The sequence below is a fragment of the Schistocerca gregaria genome, chromosome 5 (assembly GCF_023897955.1).
Source record: "Schistocerca gregaria isolate iqSchGreg1 chromosome 5, iqSchGreg1.2, whole genome shotgun sequence".
Classification (NCBI taxonomy): domain Eukaryota; kingdom Metazoa; phylum Arthropoda; class Insecta; order Orthoptera; family Acrididae; genus Schistocerca; species Schistocerca gregaria.
Window position 1 is genome coordinate 120,783,364 of NC_064924.1, and position 20,107 is coordinate 120,803,470.

At 43.1% G+C, this 20,107-nt stretch overlaps 1 protein-coding gene across 3 annotated transcripts in view; it reads left to right on the forward strand.

Moving 5' to 3' along the window:
- Positions 1-20,107, forward strand: part of LOC126272144 (cytochrome P450 6k1-like) — a 225,778-nt gene that overhangs the window by 132,029 nt on the left and 73,642 nt on the right. The window contains exon 1 of one of the 3 annotated variants that reach the window (XM_049974760.1): positions 687-801. The exons of the other annotated variants lie outside the window; for them this stretch is intronic. The gene's annotated coding sequence lies outside the window, so the exon portion shown is untranslated. Of the gene's footprint in view, positions 1-686; positions 802-20,107 lie in introns of those variants that run through there. 3 annotated transcript variants of the gene reach the window in all.

Sequence of the window (20,107 nt, forward strand, 5' to 3'; positions counted from 1 at the left end):
AGAACCCCGAAAAAGCATGCTTCTCAAAAATTAAGAAGAGTCATCCAACAGCACAAGAATAGTAGGGAAAAACTATTCTAATCCATAAAACGCGCATCACTGAAGAAGTTTAATTTCCTCTCTTAATTTTACTTTTGCTTCTCTCTCATTTTTGTTTAAATTCTAATGGAAGGGTATCTTCTTTTCTGTTAATGCAGTCAACAGTATACTAGTGAGAGTTTTGTCACTGTAATCTATTCGGATTACAATTTTCTAACATGGTGTTCAAGATGCAATTCAGTTTCATAAGTCGCCGAAGGAGGCGCTTGAAGGAGAGTAATTGCAAGGGCTAGAAGGGGAGAAGGGAGGCCCTAATGAACAAAAAAAAAAAAAAAAAAAAAAAAAAAAAAAAAAAAAAAAAAATTTGGTAGAGCACTTGCCCGCGAAAAGCAAAGCTCCCGAGTTCGAGTCTCGGTCCCGCACACAGATTTAATCTGCCAGGAAGTTTCATATCAGCGCACACTCCGCTGCAGAGTGAATATCTCATTCTGGAAACATCCCCCAGGCTGTGGCTAAGCCATATCTCCGTAATATCCTTTGTTTCACGACTGCTAGTTCTGCACGGTTCGCAGGAGGGCTTCTGTTAATTTTGTAGGTACTAGGCGAGGTACTGGCAGAAGTAAAGCTGTGAGGACGGGGCGTGAGTCGTGCTTGGGTGGCTCAGTTGGTTCGCATTCGCTGCTCGGCCGCCGAGCTGGACGGACGTGTGGCAGCAGCGCCAGGAGTGCTGGCGCAAACAGCGGCTGTGTGGCTGTAACGAAGGTCAGTGGAGCGCTTTGTTTCTTTTGCATCTTTCAGTGACTTAAAATGACAAAATGAACGAAATTGACTGTGAAAGAAGAGATACAGTTAGATTCACTTTTGATTGGACCTGCAAAAGACCAAAGGATTGTGAGATTAAAACGTGGATTTCAGAAACAGTTAAGATCACAGGAGACGAAATTATTGGCGTTCGCCTTTCTTTTGTTTCCAATTCTGTGTTTTTGGAAATTGATTTCCTCTGATTTGTGCTCCTCGATAGTTGACAAATGTGGTCGCAAAATGAAATTTAATCTTGCAGACGGAACCGTTAGTGACGTTCTTGTTTCCCATGCTGGGCTAGGCAGTCGAACAGTGAGAGTTTTCGAACTGCCGTTCGAGGTCCCTGCCGGATCAATAAATGCTGCCCTTCAGCCCTATGGTAGGGTTATATCTAATATTGCAGAAAATTGGTTGGAACAATACATGTTTCCGGTTTTGAATGGAGTTAGACAAATTAAGATTGAGCTCTGAAGACACATCCCTTCTTACTTGAATATCTGTGGCCATCGCGCTCTCATAATTTATGATGGGCAGCTACGGACTTGTGCGTTATGTAACGCCACAGGGCACGTCAGAATTGAGTGTAGTAGAAGGCGTGTTCTTCAGTTACCGACTAACGAGGCGGCTGTCCCAGGACAAGTTGTTAGCATGCAAGTGACGTACGCTGTCGCGGCAGCTAGCCGGGCCCCCTATCAACAGAATATGGCCGAGGAGGCGGCACCTCCCGATACGCGCACGGAAACGGGTAGCACCGCGGAGTTCACTAACTAATCTTCCTCAATAGCCCCTTCTGCCCCCATTGCATCGGTCTGATCCTCCTTTCCGTCCGCCCAGTTAAATCGTGGCGCTGTGATGTCGTGTCCATGTTCTTGTCCAAGTCGGGTTTCATTATCCATATCTGATGTCGTATTGTCATGCAAGGGTTCAAATGATTCGTGTGGCGTGTTATACCGTTCTTGTTTCTTGTTCCGATCCGAAGACTCGCCGACCGCTTCCTTTTGTGTATCTTCGTCTTTCTTTTCCGTCTCCTGTATCTTCCTCAGCCGCTCTCTTAAAGGAGGGGCCAAGTTCTCTGCAGCTTGATGTGCTCTTCGTCTCTTTCTATTTATTGATGATTTCGGTGAAATCGTCGGTGAAACCTTTGGTGAACTCCGTGACGACTCCATGGACGGTCGAGGGCAATTCACTGTCCCGCCTTCGTGGCGGAAGATTTTTGAGCTCCGTTAATTTAGGAGTCGGCCGTTGCTGCTGCGCCCCCCTTTTCCTTTGATGTTTCCTGAACTTGTCTGTAGTGTCCTGTCATCTGTGAGGTTGTCAGTTATTTGTTGCACCTCTTCCTCTTAATGTCCATCCACTGTAGTTCCCTCTCGGATGTTGGCCGTTTCGTGTGTAACTACAGCTTGGTACTTTACCATGTCTACCTCAGGTATTATCGATGAAGCTTGCCGCTCGTTAGAAGGGTTGTCAGACTCAGAGGGCAAGCGCGGTGCGCCCTCAGTGACATCATTACTGGCCAGATTCTGATTGTCATCGTTAGTGAACTCCGCGGTGCTACCCGTTTCCGTGCGCGTATCGGGAGGTCCCGCCTGTTCGGCCATACTCTCCTGGTAGGGGGCCCGGCTAGCTGCCGCGACAGCGTACGTCACTTGCATGCTAACAACTTGTCCGGGACAGCCGCCTTGTTAGTCGGTAACTGAGGAACACGCCTTCTACTGCACTAACTTCCGACGTGCCCTGTGGCGTTACATAACGCACAAGTCCGTGACTCCCCATCTTAAATTATGAGAGCGCGGTGGCCACAGATATTCAAGTAAGAAGCGATGTGTCTTCAGAGCCTAATCTTAATTGTCACACTGAATTCTAAGAGGAAAGGAAAAAAAAAGAAGAATGAAGGAAAATCTTCAGTGGCACAAAAATAAATAAAAAACCTTTATATATATCTAACCAGAAGTTATTGTACGCGGCACCACTAACGTGTCCTCTATTTACTGTCTTGTAGCGTCTTACAGTGGAACATATATATAACGTGACCATCCTCAACATAAACAAAATTCAGAGTCAAGCAAAGGAAGCTGCACCGAAGGACTTTCTGTATCGGTCAGATACAGATATCGCCTTCCTGCAGGAAGTTAATGTCAAAGAACTGTATGTTTCAGGGTACAAAGAGGTGTTGAATGTGGCTCCAGACAACGCGTATGGAACAGCCATCCTTGCTAAAGAAGGGATCGAGATGACAAACGTGTGCCTTTTAGAGTCGGGGAGGGGAATTAGCTGCAAAAATTTTTAACACCACTTTTATAAACCTTTACGCACCATCAGGCAACAATGCGAGACGAGAGAGGGCAGCCTTTTTTAAAAGTGACATTTTATTTCTACTCCAAGAAAACCCTGCAGAAATTGTCTCTGGTGGAGATTTTAATTGTGTTTTAAATAAAAAGGATCAGTAACCAAATTTTAACTTCTCCCAAGAACTGCACGCGTTGATCACTAACATGAAGTGGTTGGACGAGTGGGAAACAAAATATCAGACGCTGTTTCGCTTCACATATATCAGTGGTGCTACACAGAGTAGAATCGGCAGAATATATGTCACCCCCACTTTAGCCACCAAAGTCAGTTTGGCTCTTCAGTGTAGTTCCTGTGCCAGCTTCATCGTTCGGAAAGACTGTTTCTCTGTTGTCGCTCTCTGTATGGTCTTCACCGCCACATTGCATGAAATCAGAGCATGACAGGCAACTCTACACGTCTACATATATCGAGAAAAATTCAGTTAATCAAAAGCACACAGTTGATAAATGGACACAGTGGATGAAATTCTCGTAGCATCCATTCACATTGGCGGTGAACATGACTCTCCCAGGCTTGTGCCACAGCACTAAGGCGCCGCTGTGTTGTTGACAAAGAGGCTGCTGATCCACTACGAAGTCACCTGTTTCGCAGCTGCGTTGCGCGCGCGTTATTGTGTGTGTGTGTGAGGGGGGGGGGGGGGGGTAGGGGGGATGGGGGGTGTCTGTGTGTGTGTGAATTTCTAACGGACCAAACTGCTGAGGTCATCTGTCCCTAGACTTACACACTACTTGAACTAACTTATGTTAAGAAGAACACACGCACACATGCCCGAGGAAGGACTCGAACCTCCGACGGGAGGGGACCGCGCAATCCGTGACAGGGTGCCTCAAACCATGCGGTCAGACGACAGGTGGTCTGTGTAGCACAGGCTAAATGATCACATCCTGTGGTTACAAGCAATGAATATCAATACTCGACAAATAACGGTGGATATTTCAAAGTTTCTGGTATCACAATTAGGAATGTCATATGAGCATCGATATAAAATTACCATTGGCTTATGCTCCATATAAAATCTATAACAATTACGTACTGTGTGTTTATTGACACTTTGAAAACAACAATAATAACCAAAATTTTTTAAAACTCTTGCCTTTAATTTACAAACTTACGTGACGTAGAAAGAAAACGGACTGATGCGAGCGCTGATGCTAAGTCGGCCAGACTTGGAGGGGTCCATCGAAGAACATCACCCATGGAAATGGGGCTGGGGGGGGGGGAGGGGGAGGGGAGCGTAGACAAAAATCACTCGGGGCGGCACTAACTTCAAACATCATCTGATTCAGGTGCAAAGCCTCGCTGTGTGCGAGGTGTCTGTAACAGAGTCAACTGAAATGATATATACTATAAAAAAAGTAATTTAGACTCGTGCAATAAAATTAGAGCTGTGAATTGGTAATAGTGCGTACGTCAATGGGTCATACAGTGCGAAGAAGATGATGTCCGCAATACACACTGTGCGTCAAGAATTACTGTAAACGGGGGCATTTAACAAAACAGCAATGACGAAAATCTAGTAACTGTGCTGAATCAGAGGTCGATATTTGGTATTTTGGCTAAGGGATGAGATACAAGGGCTATCCACAAAGTACATTACGTTTTCGAATGAAAAATAAATAAAGTATTGGAATTTTTTTATTATATACAGTTGGAAGCCACACTTAAATACTACTTTTCTACATAGTTGTCATTTAAATCAAGACACTTATCGTAGCGGTGGACGAGCTTGGAAATTCCTTCGTCGTAAAATTCGGCCGCCTGCGCCTTCAACCACGTGGTTACCTCTTCTTGAAGCTGTGCGTCGTCATCAAAACGCTGCTTAGCCAACCACTTCTTCATTGCTGGGAATAAGTGGAAGTCTCCCGGTGCCAGGTCGGGATTGTACGGCGGATGAGGAAACAACTCCCACTTAAAAAAATCGAGAGCTTCACGAGTGGCATTTGCCGTGTGGGCCCGGCGGTTGTCGTGAATCAGCAAGTTCTTTGAGCCCACCTTTCCCCTGCGCTTGTTTTGTACTGCTCTTCTGAGGTTGTGTAGAGTTTGGCAATACCTTTGAGAGTTTATTGTAGTGCCTGTTCCCAGGAAATCCACAAAAATCACACCTTTTCTGTCCCAAAAGAGGTAACCACGTGGTTGAAGGCGCAGGCGGCAGAATTTTACGACGAAGGAATTTCCAAGCTCGTCTGTCGCTACGATAAGCGCTTTAATTTAAATGTCAACTATGTAGAAAAGTAGTACTTAAGTGTGGCTTTCATTTGTATACAATAAAAAAAATTTCCAATACTTTATTTATTTTTAATTCCAAAACGTAATGTACTTCGTGGATAGCTCTCTTAGAATCTGTTATATATGCAGTGATGTATGATGAGCAAGCTTCAAATTAATGCGTTAGACGATGAAATACTAAATGTCTGCCACATGAGATACCCGTTAAGTGTTGGAAGCCAAGTGTACATTCGTCATACAATATGACAATTGTATGTGTGATAGGTTACCAGTAAGGTTTGGGGGTAATGACATGTTACCTACAGGCTGTTTCACTATAAGCACTTACATGTGTGTGCATACATACAACCAATATAGTAAACTACAATCTCCTCCACAGCCTCAAATAAACTTATAATACATCACCAAAACGTTAAGAAAATTCTGGTCCGTTGTCTTTAACTGGTCATTAAGAAGTTGATCTGGGTACCTCTTTTTACTTCTCCAAAGTTGTGCGTTTTCATACTCCACCGTCAGCACAGCGCTGTGCATCAAGCTTGGGAGAGTCAAGTTCACTGCCGATACTCATTGACCGTACGAGAATTTGTCACCTGTGTGCATTTTATCGAATGTGTGTATTTTCATCAGCTGTGTGCATTTTATCAACTGGATTGTTATCAGGACATGTATGTGTTTAGTGTCTCACATGCTTTGAGTACATCTAACGTAACATGTCAATTTTACTGCACGTGCAACACATTATGTCGAATTTTGTATTTTATATAATCGATGGGACTAATTGTAGTCTCCCTTCCCCCTTATTATCTATATGTTTTCCGTTTAGACCAGATGGTGGCAGCATACGATTCTTGAAACCAGTCATCTCGGAACAATAAAAGTGTTTACACGTACGTGTAATTCATTCCCTAAAGTCTTATAATTTTGCGTTTCTAAATTTCGTGAATTATTATTTCAAGGAGTAATCACAGTTGTATCTTACATGAAAAAGGGCCAAAGCTGTCCACGCACCCCCACTTCCAATTGGTGCTACACGGGAAACGGTGGCCGCGACCTCAGCTGCGTGGTGGAATTTCGCTGCGCAATGCAGACGAAGTGCAGCGCTACTGCCGCACAGAATTTAACAGATAACGGACCCTAGTTCTCCGAATGCAGCCTTGGAAAAAAATGAATAAAATAAATAAATGCAGCCACCGGCTTTCGCATACTCTGAACGAAATAATATTAGTCACAAATCGAGAACGACTAAAGCAATGCTCGGATGGAAGGTACCGTTGTTTTTCTCGTGTAATTCTCCATACGTTTCACATGTCACCTTAGCCCCCCCCCCCCTTTACAATGAAAATTACTAGCTGCATCCAAGATGGCGGATTTCATGATGGGCTCCATGCTGGTAACATACCCTCACAGACTTAACCCCTCTGCCATTTCATCGTACTTGGATTTCTGTTCATCCACCTGTTCCGTTTTTGGTTCTTTTCTTTATGGAAGGGTGATACCAGAGCTATGAAGCACCTATAGTTCTGCCGTAGCGCTCTCTCTCTCTAACACTCGAAAATGCCAAAGCTGAGTGCCCACAGTTGCCTATTTCCAGTGGCAGTAGTGCGTCAGTAGCGAGACGGTGTGGAGATTTTCTCGTAGCTCTCGTTTTCTATCCTTTATTGCGTTATTACGCTGTAGCTTCAAAGAAACTGGTGTAGTCATGCGTATTCATATACAGAAATATGTAAACAGGCAGAGTAAGGCGCTGTGGTTGGCACACATATAGGTCAACAAGTGTCTAACGCAGTTGTTAGATCGGTTACTGCTGCTACAATGGCAGGTTATCATGATTTAAGTGAGTTTGAACAGTCGGTGCAAGAGCGATGTGACACAGTATCTTCGAGGTAGCGATGAAATGGGGATTTTCCCGCACGATTTACGAGTGTGCCGTGAATATCAGGAATCCGGTAAAACAGCACATCTCCGACATCGCTGCGGCCGGATAAAGATATTGCAAGAACGGGAACAACGACTGAACAGAATCGTTCAGCGTGACAGAAGTGCAACCATTCCGCAAATTGCTGAAAATTTCAATGCTGGGCCATCAACATCTGTCAGAGTGCGAACCATTCAGCGAAATATCATCGATATGGACTTTCGGAGGCGAAGTCCCATTCATGTGCCCTTGATGACTACACGGCATAAAGCTTTACGCCTCGCGTGGGCCTGTCAACACCAATACTGGACTGTTGATGACTGGAAACATGTTGCTTGGTCGGACGAGTCTCGCTTCAAATTGTATCGAGCGGATGGACGTGTACGGGTATAGAGATAACCTCATGATTCCATGGACCCTTCATGTCAGCAGTGGACTGTCAAGCTGGTGGAGGCTCTGTAATGGTGTTCGTCGTGTGCAGTTGGCGTGGTATGGGACGCCTGATACGTCCAGATATGAGACTGACAGGTGACACGTACGTAAGCATCTTGTGTGATCACACCTATACAATCATGTACATTGTGCATCCGACGGACTTGGCCGATTCCAGCAGGACTGTGCGACAGTGCACGCTTCCAGAATTGCTGCAGAGTGACTCCAGGAGTAGTCTCCTTCCGCTAGCCACCAAACTCCGCAGACAGGAACATTATTCAGCATATGCGAGATGCCTTGCAACTTGCTGCTCAGAGATTTCCACCCCCTCCCACTCTTCCGGATTTATCGACAGGCCTGTAGGAATCGTAGTGTCAGTTCCCTCCAGCACTACTTCAGACATTAGTCAATACCCTGCCACGTCGTGTTGCGGCACTTCTGGCACGTGTACCATTTTCTTAGGCTCTTCAGTGTACGTTGATAAAAATCCAGTGGGTAAAAAGCACACAGTTGGTAAAATTCACAGTGCCGTTAAATTCCTCGTAACATCCATGCACATTGGCGGTGAACATGACTCTCCCAGGCTTGCCGCAGAGCATTACGCCGTCGGCGGTGTGTTGACATAGTGACGGCAGACCCGCTACGAAGTCACCTATTTCGTCGTGGATGGCAGGTATAGCACAGAGACAGTGCGACACCTCACACGTCCAGAACTGCTATGCGTAGCTCCAGGAACATGCTTCTGAGTTTAAACACTTCCGCTGTCCACCAAACTATCCCGAGATGACCATTACTGAGCATATGGGGGGTGCCTTGCAACGTGCTATTGAGAAGAGATCTCAACCCACTCGTACTCTTAGGGAGTCATGAACAGCCTTGCAGGATTCATGGTGTCAGTTTCCTCCAGCACTGTTTAAGACATTAGTCGAGTCAATGGCACGTCTCGTTGCAGACTTCTGCGCCCTCGCGGGGGCCCTACGCGACGTTAGGCAGGTGTACCACTTTATTTGGCTCTTCAGTGTAGTTCCAATAGTTTGACCCGAATTAAAGAAGTCTATTTTGTGGTATGATTTGTGCAATTTATTTAGTGAGAAGAAGTGTTTGCGCAATTTGAGAATGAAAAGGCTGGAGAAAAGGGAGATTTCCCCTGCACAGTGGGGGTCGGGTTTACGAACAACTCCAACAGAACGCACTTTGCCATCAGGAAGAATGTGGCTGAAAACGGCGACCAAGCTTCAGCTGCAGAGCGAATCCCTAATCCACAATGTTTGTAAATACTTAAAGCATCATGCAGACAGTGTTGGTGGATCGTTAGCATCTACATACACTTTCGTTACGAAAGATTGCGAAAGGCAGCAATACTCAATAGCGATGGCATCAGGAAACGCAGTGATATGTCACCGAAAAAAACGACCATTGAAAGAAAAAACATTGCTTTGTGTTGCATTTTGTGGCGTTGGTTTAAGAACTACACACAGCGTCTGCCGAAAGGGAAAATCCAAAAAATATGATTCTCCCAGAAAAATATATTAAACTAGACAGTTCTTCAACCAAACTAAACGACTTTGATAAAGTACTCGTCTTGTGCACAACACATGAATTCTACCACAATGGCGAATGCCCAGCATCAACGTTAACTGAAAAAATAAATTTTACAGGATCTGCTAGGTCGGTGGGACACATATTAAACGATACACACTGATGAGCAAGGACATTATGATCAGCGATCTACTATCGATATAAACCCGTCCACGTAATAGAAGCATAACCTTGTGAGGAATGACTGCTAGTTATAAAAGTGCACCGTACATGTAGTATCAGCGGGCAATAAGCAATCTATCTGAGTTTGACAGAGGGCAGATTTTGATGAACTGGAGATTTGGCACGATCATTTCGGAAACTGCACCACTTGTTGAGTGTTCGAGCACTGCTGTGTTGAGCGTGCCAACACATGGTGAAACCAAGGTGAAAACACGACCAGACGTCATGGGCTTGGGCAGTCACCGCTCATTACAGATGTCGGACGTCGTAGCCTGGACAGACTGGTAAAACAGGACGAGCGGCGACCTGTGGTGGAACTGACATCAGACTTTAATGCTGGACAGAATACAAGTGTGTCTGAACACACAGTGCACCGAACATTCCTAACGATTAGCCTACGTAGCCGACGACCCAGGCATGTGCCAATGTTAACACCATGACATCGCCAACTGCGACTGAAATTGGCATCTGACCATCGGCAATGGATGTTGGCGCAGTGGCAGAATGTTGCATGGTCTGATGAAGCCGAATACCTTCTTCATCATGTCGATGGGATGCCGCGAATCCGTCGTCTCTCTGTGGAACAGTCCCTTGACACTTGTACTGTGGGACGGAGGTAAGCTATCGGTAGTTCTATTATGCTCTGGGTACATTCACGTGGAAATTCATGGGTCCAGTGGAGTTCGTGCAAGGCACAGTGACAGCCAAGGTGTATCATACACTGGTTTCTACGCACACCCATTCATAGCGATCATGTTTCCCAATGGCAGTGGCATTTTTCAACAAGATAATGCTGCATGTCGTAAGGCAAAGAGGGTGATGGAGTGGTTCGACGACACAATGGCCCCCAGATCGTTAGATCTGAACACAGTCAAACACATTGGGGATGTGATTGCACGTAGCGTCAGATCTCATCCTCCCCATCATCTGAATTTGCGGGACTTACATGACTCATGTGTGCAGATGTGATGCCAGCGCCGCTGTAGCCCGTGCCAAATGCGGACATACCAGTGATTACTTAATTGGTAGTAATGTTCTCGATCATCAGTGTAGGATTTAAATGCAAGCATAAGAACGGTGGTAGACAATTTTTAATTCAACACAACAAAATAGTGGCCTCCGAATTTAAATTTTTAGAACTATGAATACGCTGTGTGCTTAAAGTGACATTTGATCAACAGGGTGCTTCCCAATTCATGTTACACACTACTACAGGTTGTGGAGGAGACTTAGTAGCTTAGTTATACATAAAGGGTGATTCCGTAATGATATTATAAACTTTCTAGGATGATGGAGAAGTATAAGTTTATCAATTTAAGGTAAAGGCCCTTGTATCGGAAATGAACGATTCGAAAATTATAAGCAAAACCATTCCGATGCATCCAACAGTGAAACACCTGTGCTGGTACTACACATGTTCATTAGATGATATGTGTTTCACAGTACCTAAGATGAACAAGTGCTCATACATCTTAAGATAAGCGTTTTAGAGCTCATGTTTATTGGATATTTTTTCTGTGTTCCTTGTTTTGGTCCATACTACCACTTTTTCTCACTAGTTTATATAATTCATTAACATAAATTTCATATCACCGCACACTCCGCTGCAGAGTGAAAATATCCTTCTGGAAACACCCCCCAGGCTGTGGCTAAGCCAGGTCTCTGCAATATCCTTTCTTTCAGGAGTGCTAATTGTGCAAGGTTCGCAGGAGAGCTTCTGTAAAGTTTCGAAGGAGGGAGACGAGATATTGGCAGAAGTAAAGCTGTGAGGACGGGAAACTCACGCCCCATGAGTCGTGCTTGGGTAGCTCAGTTGGTAGAGCACTTGCCTGCGAAAGGCAAGGTCCCGATTTCGAGTCTCGGTCAGGCACACAGCTTTAATCTGCCAGGAACTTTCATGTCAGCGCGCACTCCGCAGTAGAGTGAAAATCTCATTGTGAATTCATTAATAGTTTGTACACCAATATTTTTTACACTTCTCGATGACCGCTGAAGCAGTGTTAGAACTACGTTCACCTACAATGTTTTTTAAAATGAGGTTACTCTTTTTAGCTTTACAAACTGAACAATAAGTTTAAATTATTTGTCTGTCATTTTTCGTTGTTACTCTGTGAGGATTATGTGTTACAGTAATTTTTTTACACTTTAAATAATAGATGTGATTGTGATTGTCCATTTATATAGATAAAACATTTAATAATATAATTTATTATGCTTCTATTCTGACATCTTCATTATATTCTAAAAGTAATTCACAATACTTGATTAATTCACCTGAAACAGGTACAATTTTAACAGATTCATTTAGAGATATAAATTTTTATCTTTCTTCTTAATTTTATGTGATACATTATTGAATTGTGTTAGATATAAACATTGAAGTTCATCATCACTGAATTTTTTTATCTCTATTAAAATCAGTAAGTGACACACCATGATTTACATTGACTCCAAATAAAGTACATTTTGGAAAAATAAAAAATATGAAAAAGGATTACTAAACACACTAACATATTACCATTCATGATGCATCTTCGTGGTTATCGATTTTGTGGTCCAAGAACTAAATTAGAAGAAGGATTAGCTAGAGGACATCAAGGAATAAACAAATTTGATTTTACATCACACCCAAATGTGTATTTCAATATTTTTCTACCAGTATCAAAATCAAATTCAGTTTCAGTCTGTCACAATTCTTTTCTGAAGATCACTTATTTGACTTAGATATGGTGTTAAATCTGCCTTTGAAAAATAATCTGTAAAAGCTTTACCTCTTTTGTAAACAAATTTGTTATAGTGTTAATGTTATCTTGATGAATCTGATTAATTCTTTCATTAAACTGTGCAGCAGTGACATAGTGATTGAACTGTGTTAAAATACTTATGTATTCAGGTTTTGTAATGTATTCTTTTTCTATGTATTGTTTAGCAACTAATTCATAACCATTTACCCGATGTTTTATATCTACGATTCTTCTACCTTTACAATCAATATAAGTTTTAGTTGCTTTAAAAATGATGCAAAATTCTGTATGAAAGTAGTTAATTAAACTTTCTATTTTTGGACCAGTTTTGCTTTAGATCTTTACTAGATCTCCATTATTTCATTTCTAATTATTTAATTCACCTTTAGGCAGTAGTTTATTTACAAAACTGTTCATTTATTAGATTCAGAATATAATTCAAATTATAATTATCACACAATAGTTTTGAAACAAGCAAGCACAAATGACCACACATTATTTCATCAAAATTTTAAATTCATTGTCCATTATAACAAAGCTCATTTGAACTGACATTTGCTCCAAATGAATGAAAAACAAATTTTTTATCATTATTCTTATAACAAATCCAGTGAGTACCAATATGATCAGATGTATCTCAATTAAATATCCGACATTTATTATTGTTGGGAGCATAAGGTAATACATAAGTCAAAAAATTCCATGTAAGTGACTGATTTTTAATTTAGTTTAACTAAATTTTCTATGTCGAGATTAGATAAAGGATTATTATGCTGTTTTTGCTTTTTTGAGTCCAGTGCCTTCTTTATTTTCCATTACCAAAGTATGTCTTTTCTGTTCTTCCAATTCTTTATCTGCTTTCTTTTTATTTATAACTGCATTTGAGATTGCTGCTGATCCACCAGCTATTGAACCAGTTATTGCAAGATATGGCAAAGGTACTAAAAGTGAAGGAGAAAACCACCTTCATGTTTTGTTAATCCAGCTACTTCTTCCTTTTTTGTTAGATATTCAATGATCTTTTTCACAACAGGAATATTTAAAGAAACAAGCAAATATCCACCTGTCTTTTGTCCTTCTTTCTTTTTTGAACATCAGTCAAAAATATTTCAATCCCATTTAACTGTTCTTTGTTTAATTTAAGTTTAATTGATTTTGGCTTAATTTTGTCACTTGAAATCAAATTATAATCGTTTGAAAAGTTGTCCATTTATATAGATAAAAATTTATAAAATAATTATAAACCCCATCAGTTTTCATCAAAACATATGAGTCACTGGAGTTAGTCTCAGTTCTAATTTTCGTTTTCAGTACATTATTCCTCAAACTGCAGTTGCTGCAATTTTTCACCTAAAGAAGCATCACTTGCATGCATTCTTTCTTTTGCAGTTAACTAAATTTCTTTCAAAAAGAATACAACAATTTTGGGCACGAATATTTGAATTTGAATGTGACGTCCTCAACTTAGTGGTAGAAGCAAAAAACCTATTAAAGGCATTGCATGAAAGCCGGGCCTTATGCATAAAAAAATGGCGAAGTGCGAGTAGAACTCACACTCTGAGGGTTCTGTATGAAGTCTGTTATGCACACAGATAGTTTGTCCACCCCAGAAATCGAGAATGTCATCGATCTTTGACTGTTATTTATATCTATACTGACAAGGATGTGGTTCCCGGGAATATCCAGACTTTCGTGTTATATGATTACAGATTAACAGTTTTGACATTTTTTCCTTTTTTGTATTGCAAAACATTGCTTCTCGACACATTTCATGATCCTACGCTACCAGGAAGCACCTCATAGGTTTTGATCTGTGAGTTGCTAGTCTCAAAATACATGACATACATGGCTGTATATTTTGATTGCATTCACCTATCCGTTCTTGATTAAAAGCGGTCTACACACTTGCACAGTGTGACAGACATACGGAGACAGACAACCAAATGATTCTACAAGGGCTCCGTTTCTACCGATTGACATATGGAACCTTAAAGTCAGTAAATAATTTGAACAGCAGGAACGTTTACGCCCGTTGCTTTGCTGACTTCGTAAGGGGTTCTTATTACACACTTCGAAGTAAACACAGTAATTGTTGAAAACTTCGAAACACTATGTTTGGACTACGAAAGAACAAATGAGTTTTCAAGGTGCTGTTCATTGGGAAACCGAGTTGTTTGAAGTACAAAGAAATCTAACCTTCGCAAAATCCAATCGATTTGCAACACTCTGAGTTCCACGTTGTCCCAATGCAAAGAGGACACTGTTTAACGCCTAATGAAGAAAGTTCCCAATGTGCAACTCGTTATTTACCAGAATTCTACTTACAAGAGTAATGTTTTTGCAATGTCCAGTGAAGAAAGTGTCTACTTCGACGTGAAGTAACTACGAGGGGTGAACTATTTACAAAAGCAATGAAATACAATAAAATGTGTTTTTGTCTTGCAACATTGCTTCGCGCTAATATTTGCTTTTTTTATTCCGGGTTGTCTATGGAATCAATGGAATTGCAATAAAAAAACTAGGTATTTGCGAAAAGCGGTATAGCGATTATTTCAGTTTTAAATAACAAACTCTGAGAATCCTTTACGAACACGAAGAAACAAATTGTCTAATAGGACGAGAAGCATATTCGTACTTAATTCACCTTCATAACGTGACGTTTCGAACTGCCTCGCCAAGAGGAACACACGATAATAAGCATTTCATATATTGTATTAGTAGCTCGTTATGGCGATTACTGCCAATATGGCGATGTTGAGGTTGTGATGAATCTTCAATGAGCTGTTGCCTTGAAACGGAATAGTGTGATAACACGGTTTCGAATGTGGAAATTAGCGTTGACGTAGCGCCCATTTTGATTTGTTTTAACAAATGAAGTAAGTACGTACATAAATCTATGAAATAAATATTACTTTAGGATAAAATCGTAACTCCTAGCAATGTAAAGCATGCTCATGACAATATTTCACAGACCGTATAATGTTTATTCGATTGTAATATTAACAGGGTTCGTAAACGTTGTTTTCTCTTTGGATTTCAATAGATGGGCGAAGACTGTGATATTATCGGGATTTTTAAACGTTGAACTCTCTTTGGACTTCAATAAATCATACTTTCTTTTGTGATTTCGATTGTTTCCAACACTGGAATACAGTAACCACAGGCTCAGAAAAACTGGCCGTATGAGCGGGACATGTGGATCTTGTGAGGAACTGAAGTGAGGGGGCAAGCGGCGGTGCGATATGCTTTGGCTAATTGTGTGTGTCAATTAGAGGACGTGTCTGAAGGGTGTACAATGAAACAGTCGCTGTTAGCCGCCATATTGTGATTTTTGAGATTCACCAGCGACATGTAATGTTAATATGGCTTTTAGTAACGGCCATAATACAGTCTGTTGCATTTCAAAGGTAATTGTGCTAATTTAATTTTGGTCAAAGGATTCTGTGATGAACTATTATGTACTACAAACTTGTATAGGACTTCGAACATTTGGTGGTCAATGGTTGCTGTAAAACCTGCTTCAATAACACGGTCAAAACCGTAGAGAAAATTTTCCTGCTAAAACGGACTCATTTCACTGGCAGACAATCATCGAATGACCAAATGCGAAAGACAGTGTTTCAGTTCGAGAAGATCCTACATAACTTTTCTTTCTCTTACATTTCAAGAATTTAACAGGCAACCTTCGGAGTCGGCAGCTTCTTCTAAACCGCGAGAGTAACTTATCCATGTGTATGGAATGTGGGAGTAGTCGACGCTGATCGAGATACGCACTCGAACCGTATGGCACTTTGGATTAAATATAAAACAACATTATCGGAAGAAATCGCGAATCAGTACCAAGGGACAGCACAGACTGGTATACCCACCCTTCAAAGAGTGGGTGAGTTGTCCACTGATTTGATAAGGGAACTCAGTTACGACATGGCAGCCTTGTCGGTCCAAGTTGCCCAGTCTGAGACCGTGCTATTACCAGAGCAAAGGCACATTCTCAATAAAATTTTGGGTCACGTGGATAACTTAGAAGGGGGTCATTATTTCTTGGTTGCACCTGTGGGCACTGCGAGACATTCGTGACGAGTTTGCTGCTGGCCCAGTGCGCAAGGAGACGAGTGTCGTGCTAGCTGTGAAACGTCCCCTTTGGAAAATTATAAATTACTCTGCTGATAAACCTCTTATGTTATTTGATTTTCAAACAGCTGAGCAGAACTGAATGTACTCAGACATTTCTCTCTTTACTTATTCTGATCATCACTAAACTGACACATAATGTTTTTAGAGCAACACAGTCTGATTTTCAATAATCCCTACAAAAGAATGGCAATAATTTGATAAGGGAACTCAGTTACGACATGGCCGCCTTGTCGGTCCAAGTTGCCCAATCTGAGACCTTCCATGAATCACTTACCTCGCAAAAAATGTTCAAATGTGTGTGATATCTTATGGGACTTAACTGCGAAGGTCATTAGTCCCTAAGCTTACACACTACTTAACATAAATTATGCTATGGATAAACACAAACACCCATGCCCGAGGGACGACTCAAACCTCCGCCGGGACCATCCGCAGAGGAGAGAGTCCACGACTGCAGCGCCTGAGACCACTCAGCTAATCCCGCACGGCCTACTTACCTCACAAAGATCTTCGTTATTCGAACTACTGCAATACAGCGAGCGCCAATACAGCCAGCTAAATAAAAGCAATGTGTCGCATGTCAACACAAGCAAGGTACGGCCAAACTTTTAAGAAACATTCCTCACACACAAATAAAGAAAAGATGTTATGTGGACATGTGCCCGGAAACGCTTCATTTCCATGTTAGATCTTATTTTAGTTTTGTCAGTGTGTACTGTGCTTCCTCGATTCACCGCCAGTTGGCCCAATTGAAGAAAGGTAATGTTGACTCCGGTGCTTGTGTTGACCTGCGACTCATTGCTCTACAGCACTAGCGTCAAGCACATCAGTACGTATCATGAACAGGTTAGTGTTTATCACGAACGTGCTTTGCAGACAGTGCAGTGTTTACAAATGCGGAGTTGGCAGATGCCCATTTGATGCATGGATTAGCACGGGGCAATAGCCGTGGCGCGGTACGTTTGTATCGAGACAGATTTCCAGGACGAAGGTGTCCCGACAGGAAGACGTTCGAAGCAATTGATCGGCGTCTTAGGGAGCACGGAACATTCCAGCCTATGACTTGCGACTGGGGAAGACCTAGAACGACGAGGATACCTGTAATGGACGAGGCATTTCTTCGTGCAGTTGACGATAACCCTAATGTCAGCGTCAGAGAAGTTGCTGCTGTACAAGGTAACATTAACCATGTTTTTGTAACACCCTGTATCGCCCGCTCTCAATATTCTGCCATCTATCTTCCAATAACCACCACTGCTGGCAGCTCTCCTCCAACTGCGCAACGCTACGCGCTGTTCACATCCAACTGCCCAACACTACAATAGCGAATATTCCAACAATGCCAACCAGCCACAGACTGCACACAGCAAAGCCATTTCAAAAATGGCTCTGAGGACTATGGGACTTAACATCTATAGTCATCATTCCCCTAGAACGTAGAACTACTTAAACCAACATGAAAACCTAAACATCATATTTACAGCTGTTGCCTCCCCAGGGAGAGGTCCGACCTTTCTCAGCAGAGGCCGAATCGCCCACTCAGTGTTAAAGATTCCTCCGAACCTTGCGAGTGTCGGAATGCCCACTTGGAATATAAGCGAGAGCAGTAGCCGCGCCGCTCTGTTGCAGCAGTGTAAATTGATCGTGTGGAACGAATGCGCGATGTCACCCAACTTCCGACCGACGAGAGCAACGCTTGCTGAAATCCTCACCACTGCAGGCACGAATAGCAAGTTTATAGCTGACAACTACTATGAGAGTATTAGTCCACAACGACCAAAACTCTGGGATCTTGCTCAATACCTCCTCAGCATCGATGAGAGCCGCACGGCAATTGATGCGGAAGGCCCAATAAACTTTGAAACCTGCTTCTGCAAAGCTGTAAGCTCGGAAGATAACCTAATTAGTGATGTTTTTCCGAGTTTCCATGAAAACTTGAGCAACGAGGAGTGGCTATATGGAAGAGTTATCTTGTCGCCTAAAAGTGAACCGGTGAGAAACATCAATAAAAAACACTGTAGATTTTCACTGATGGTATTGTCTTCACTTAAAACATGCGGGCTGATAGGCCGTGGTGTCTGTTTAATACTCTCCCCTGACGTTTTGTCTCCGACTGCGGGAGACATCCTCCGAGGTAAAGCGGCAAACTGCAAAAAGAACTCTAGGAAGCGCTAATTATATAGGCAATACAGAGGGTGCCACTGTCCATCACGTGGCGTCGGCTATGAGATTGTCTCTGGTAATGCCAACATTCTCGATTGAAAGTAAGTCACGCTTCCGGTGCAACGCTGACATCCAAATCTTATCCAGTTTAACATCTTCACCTTTCCTGTTAAAACTTTTACGGTGTTTATCACTCTCTATAGAGTCTCTATACATGCGGGCATAATAATGCGAGGTTTTAGATACGACGCTCGTTTCAATGAACATCATTTCATGATCATCTTCCTAGTAAATATGTTCTCCTACGGTCGATTTATCCGTGTGACCCAGGCGGCAATTCCTTCTGTTCAACAAGACGGGGTTTACTGTTCTCTTTGTGGTACCAATATAAACCTGTCCACAACTACAAGGAATTTTATATACCTCCGGTGTAGCCGAAGGATGTTGTGCATCTTTTGTCGATCTTAATTATTCTTTTATTTTCCTGGTGGGTCTGAAAATACACTCCTGGAAATGGAAAAAAGAACACATTGACACCGGTGTGTCAGACCCACCATACTCGCTCCGGACACTGCGAGAGGGCTGTACAAACAATGATCACACGCACGGCACAGCGGACACACCAGGAACCGCGGTGTTGGCCGTCGAATGGCGCTAGCTGCGCAGCATTTGTGCACCGCCGCCGTCAGTGTCAGCCAGTTTGCCGTGGCATACGGAGCTCCATCGCAGTCTTTAACACTGGTAGCATGCCGCGATAGCGTGGACGTGAACCGTACGTGCAGTTGACGGACTTTGAGCGAGGGCGTATAGTGGGCATGCGGGAGGCCGGGTGGACGTACCGCCGAATTGCTCAACACGTGGGGCGTGAGGTCTCCACAGTACATCGATTTTGTCGCCAGTGGTCGGCGGAAGGTGCACGTGCCCGTCGACCTGGGACCGGACCGCAGCGACGCACGGATGCACGCCAAGAACGTAGGATCCTACGCAGTGCCCTAGGGGACCGCACCGCCACTTACCAGCAAATTAGGGACACTGTTGCTCCTGGGGTATCGGCGAGGACCATTCGCAACCGTCTCCATGAAGCTGGGCTACGGTCCCGCACACCGTTAGGCCGTCTTCCGCTCACGCCCCAACATCGTGCAGCCCGCCTCCAGTGGTGTCGCGACAGGCGTGAATGGAGGGACGAATGGAGACGTGTCGTCTTCAGCGATGAGAGTCCCTTCTGCCTTGGTGTCAATGATGGTCGTATGCGTGTTTGGCGCCGTGCAGGTGAGCGCCACAATCAGGACTGCATACGACGGAGGCATACAGGGCCAACACCCGGCATCATGGTGTGGGGAGCGATCTCCTACACTGGCCGTACACCTCTGGTGATAGTCGAGGGGACACTGAATAGTGCACGGTACATCCAAACCGTCATCGAACCCATCGTTCTACCATTCCTAGACCGGCAAGGGAACTTGCTGTTCCAACAGGACAATGCACGTCCGCATGTATCCCGTGCCCCCCAACGTGCTCTAGAAGGTGTAAGTCAACTACCCTG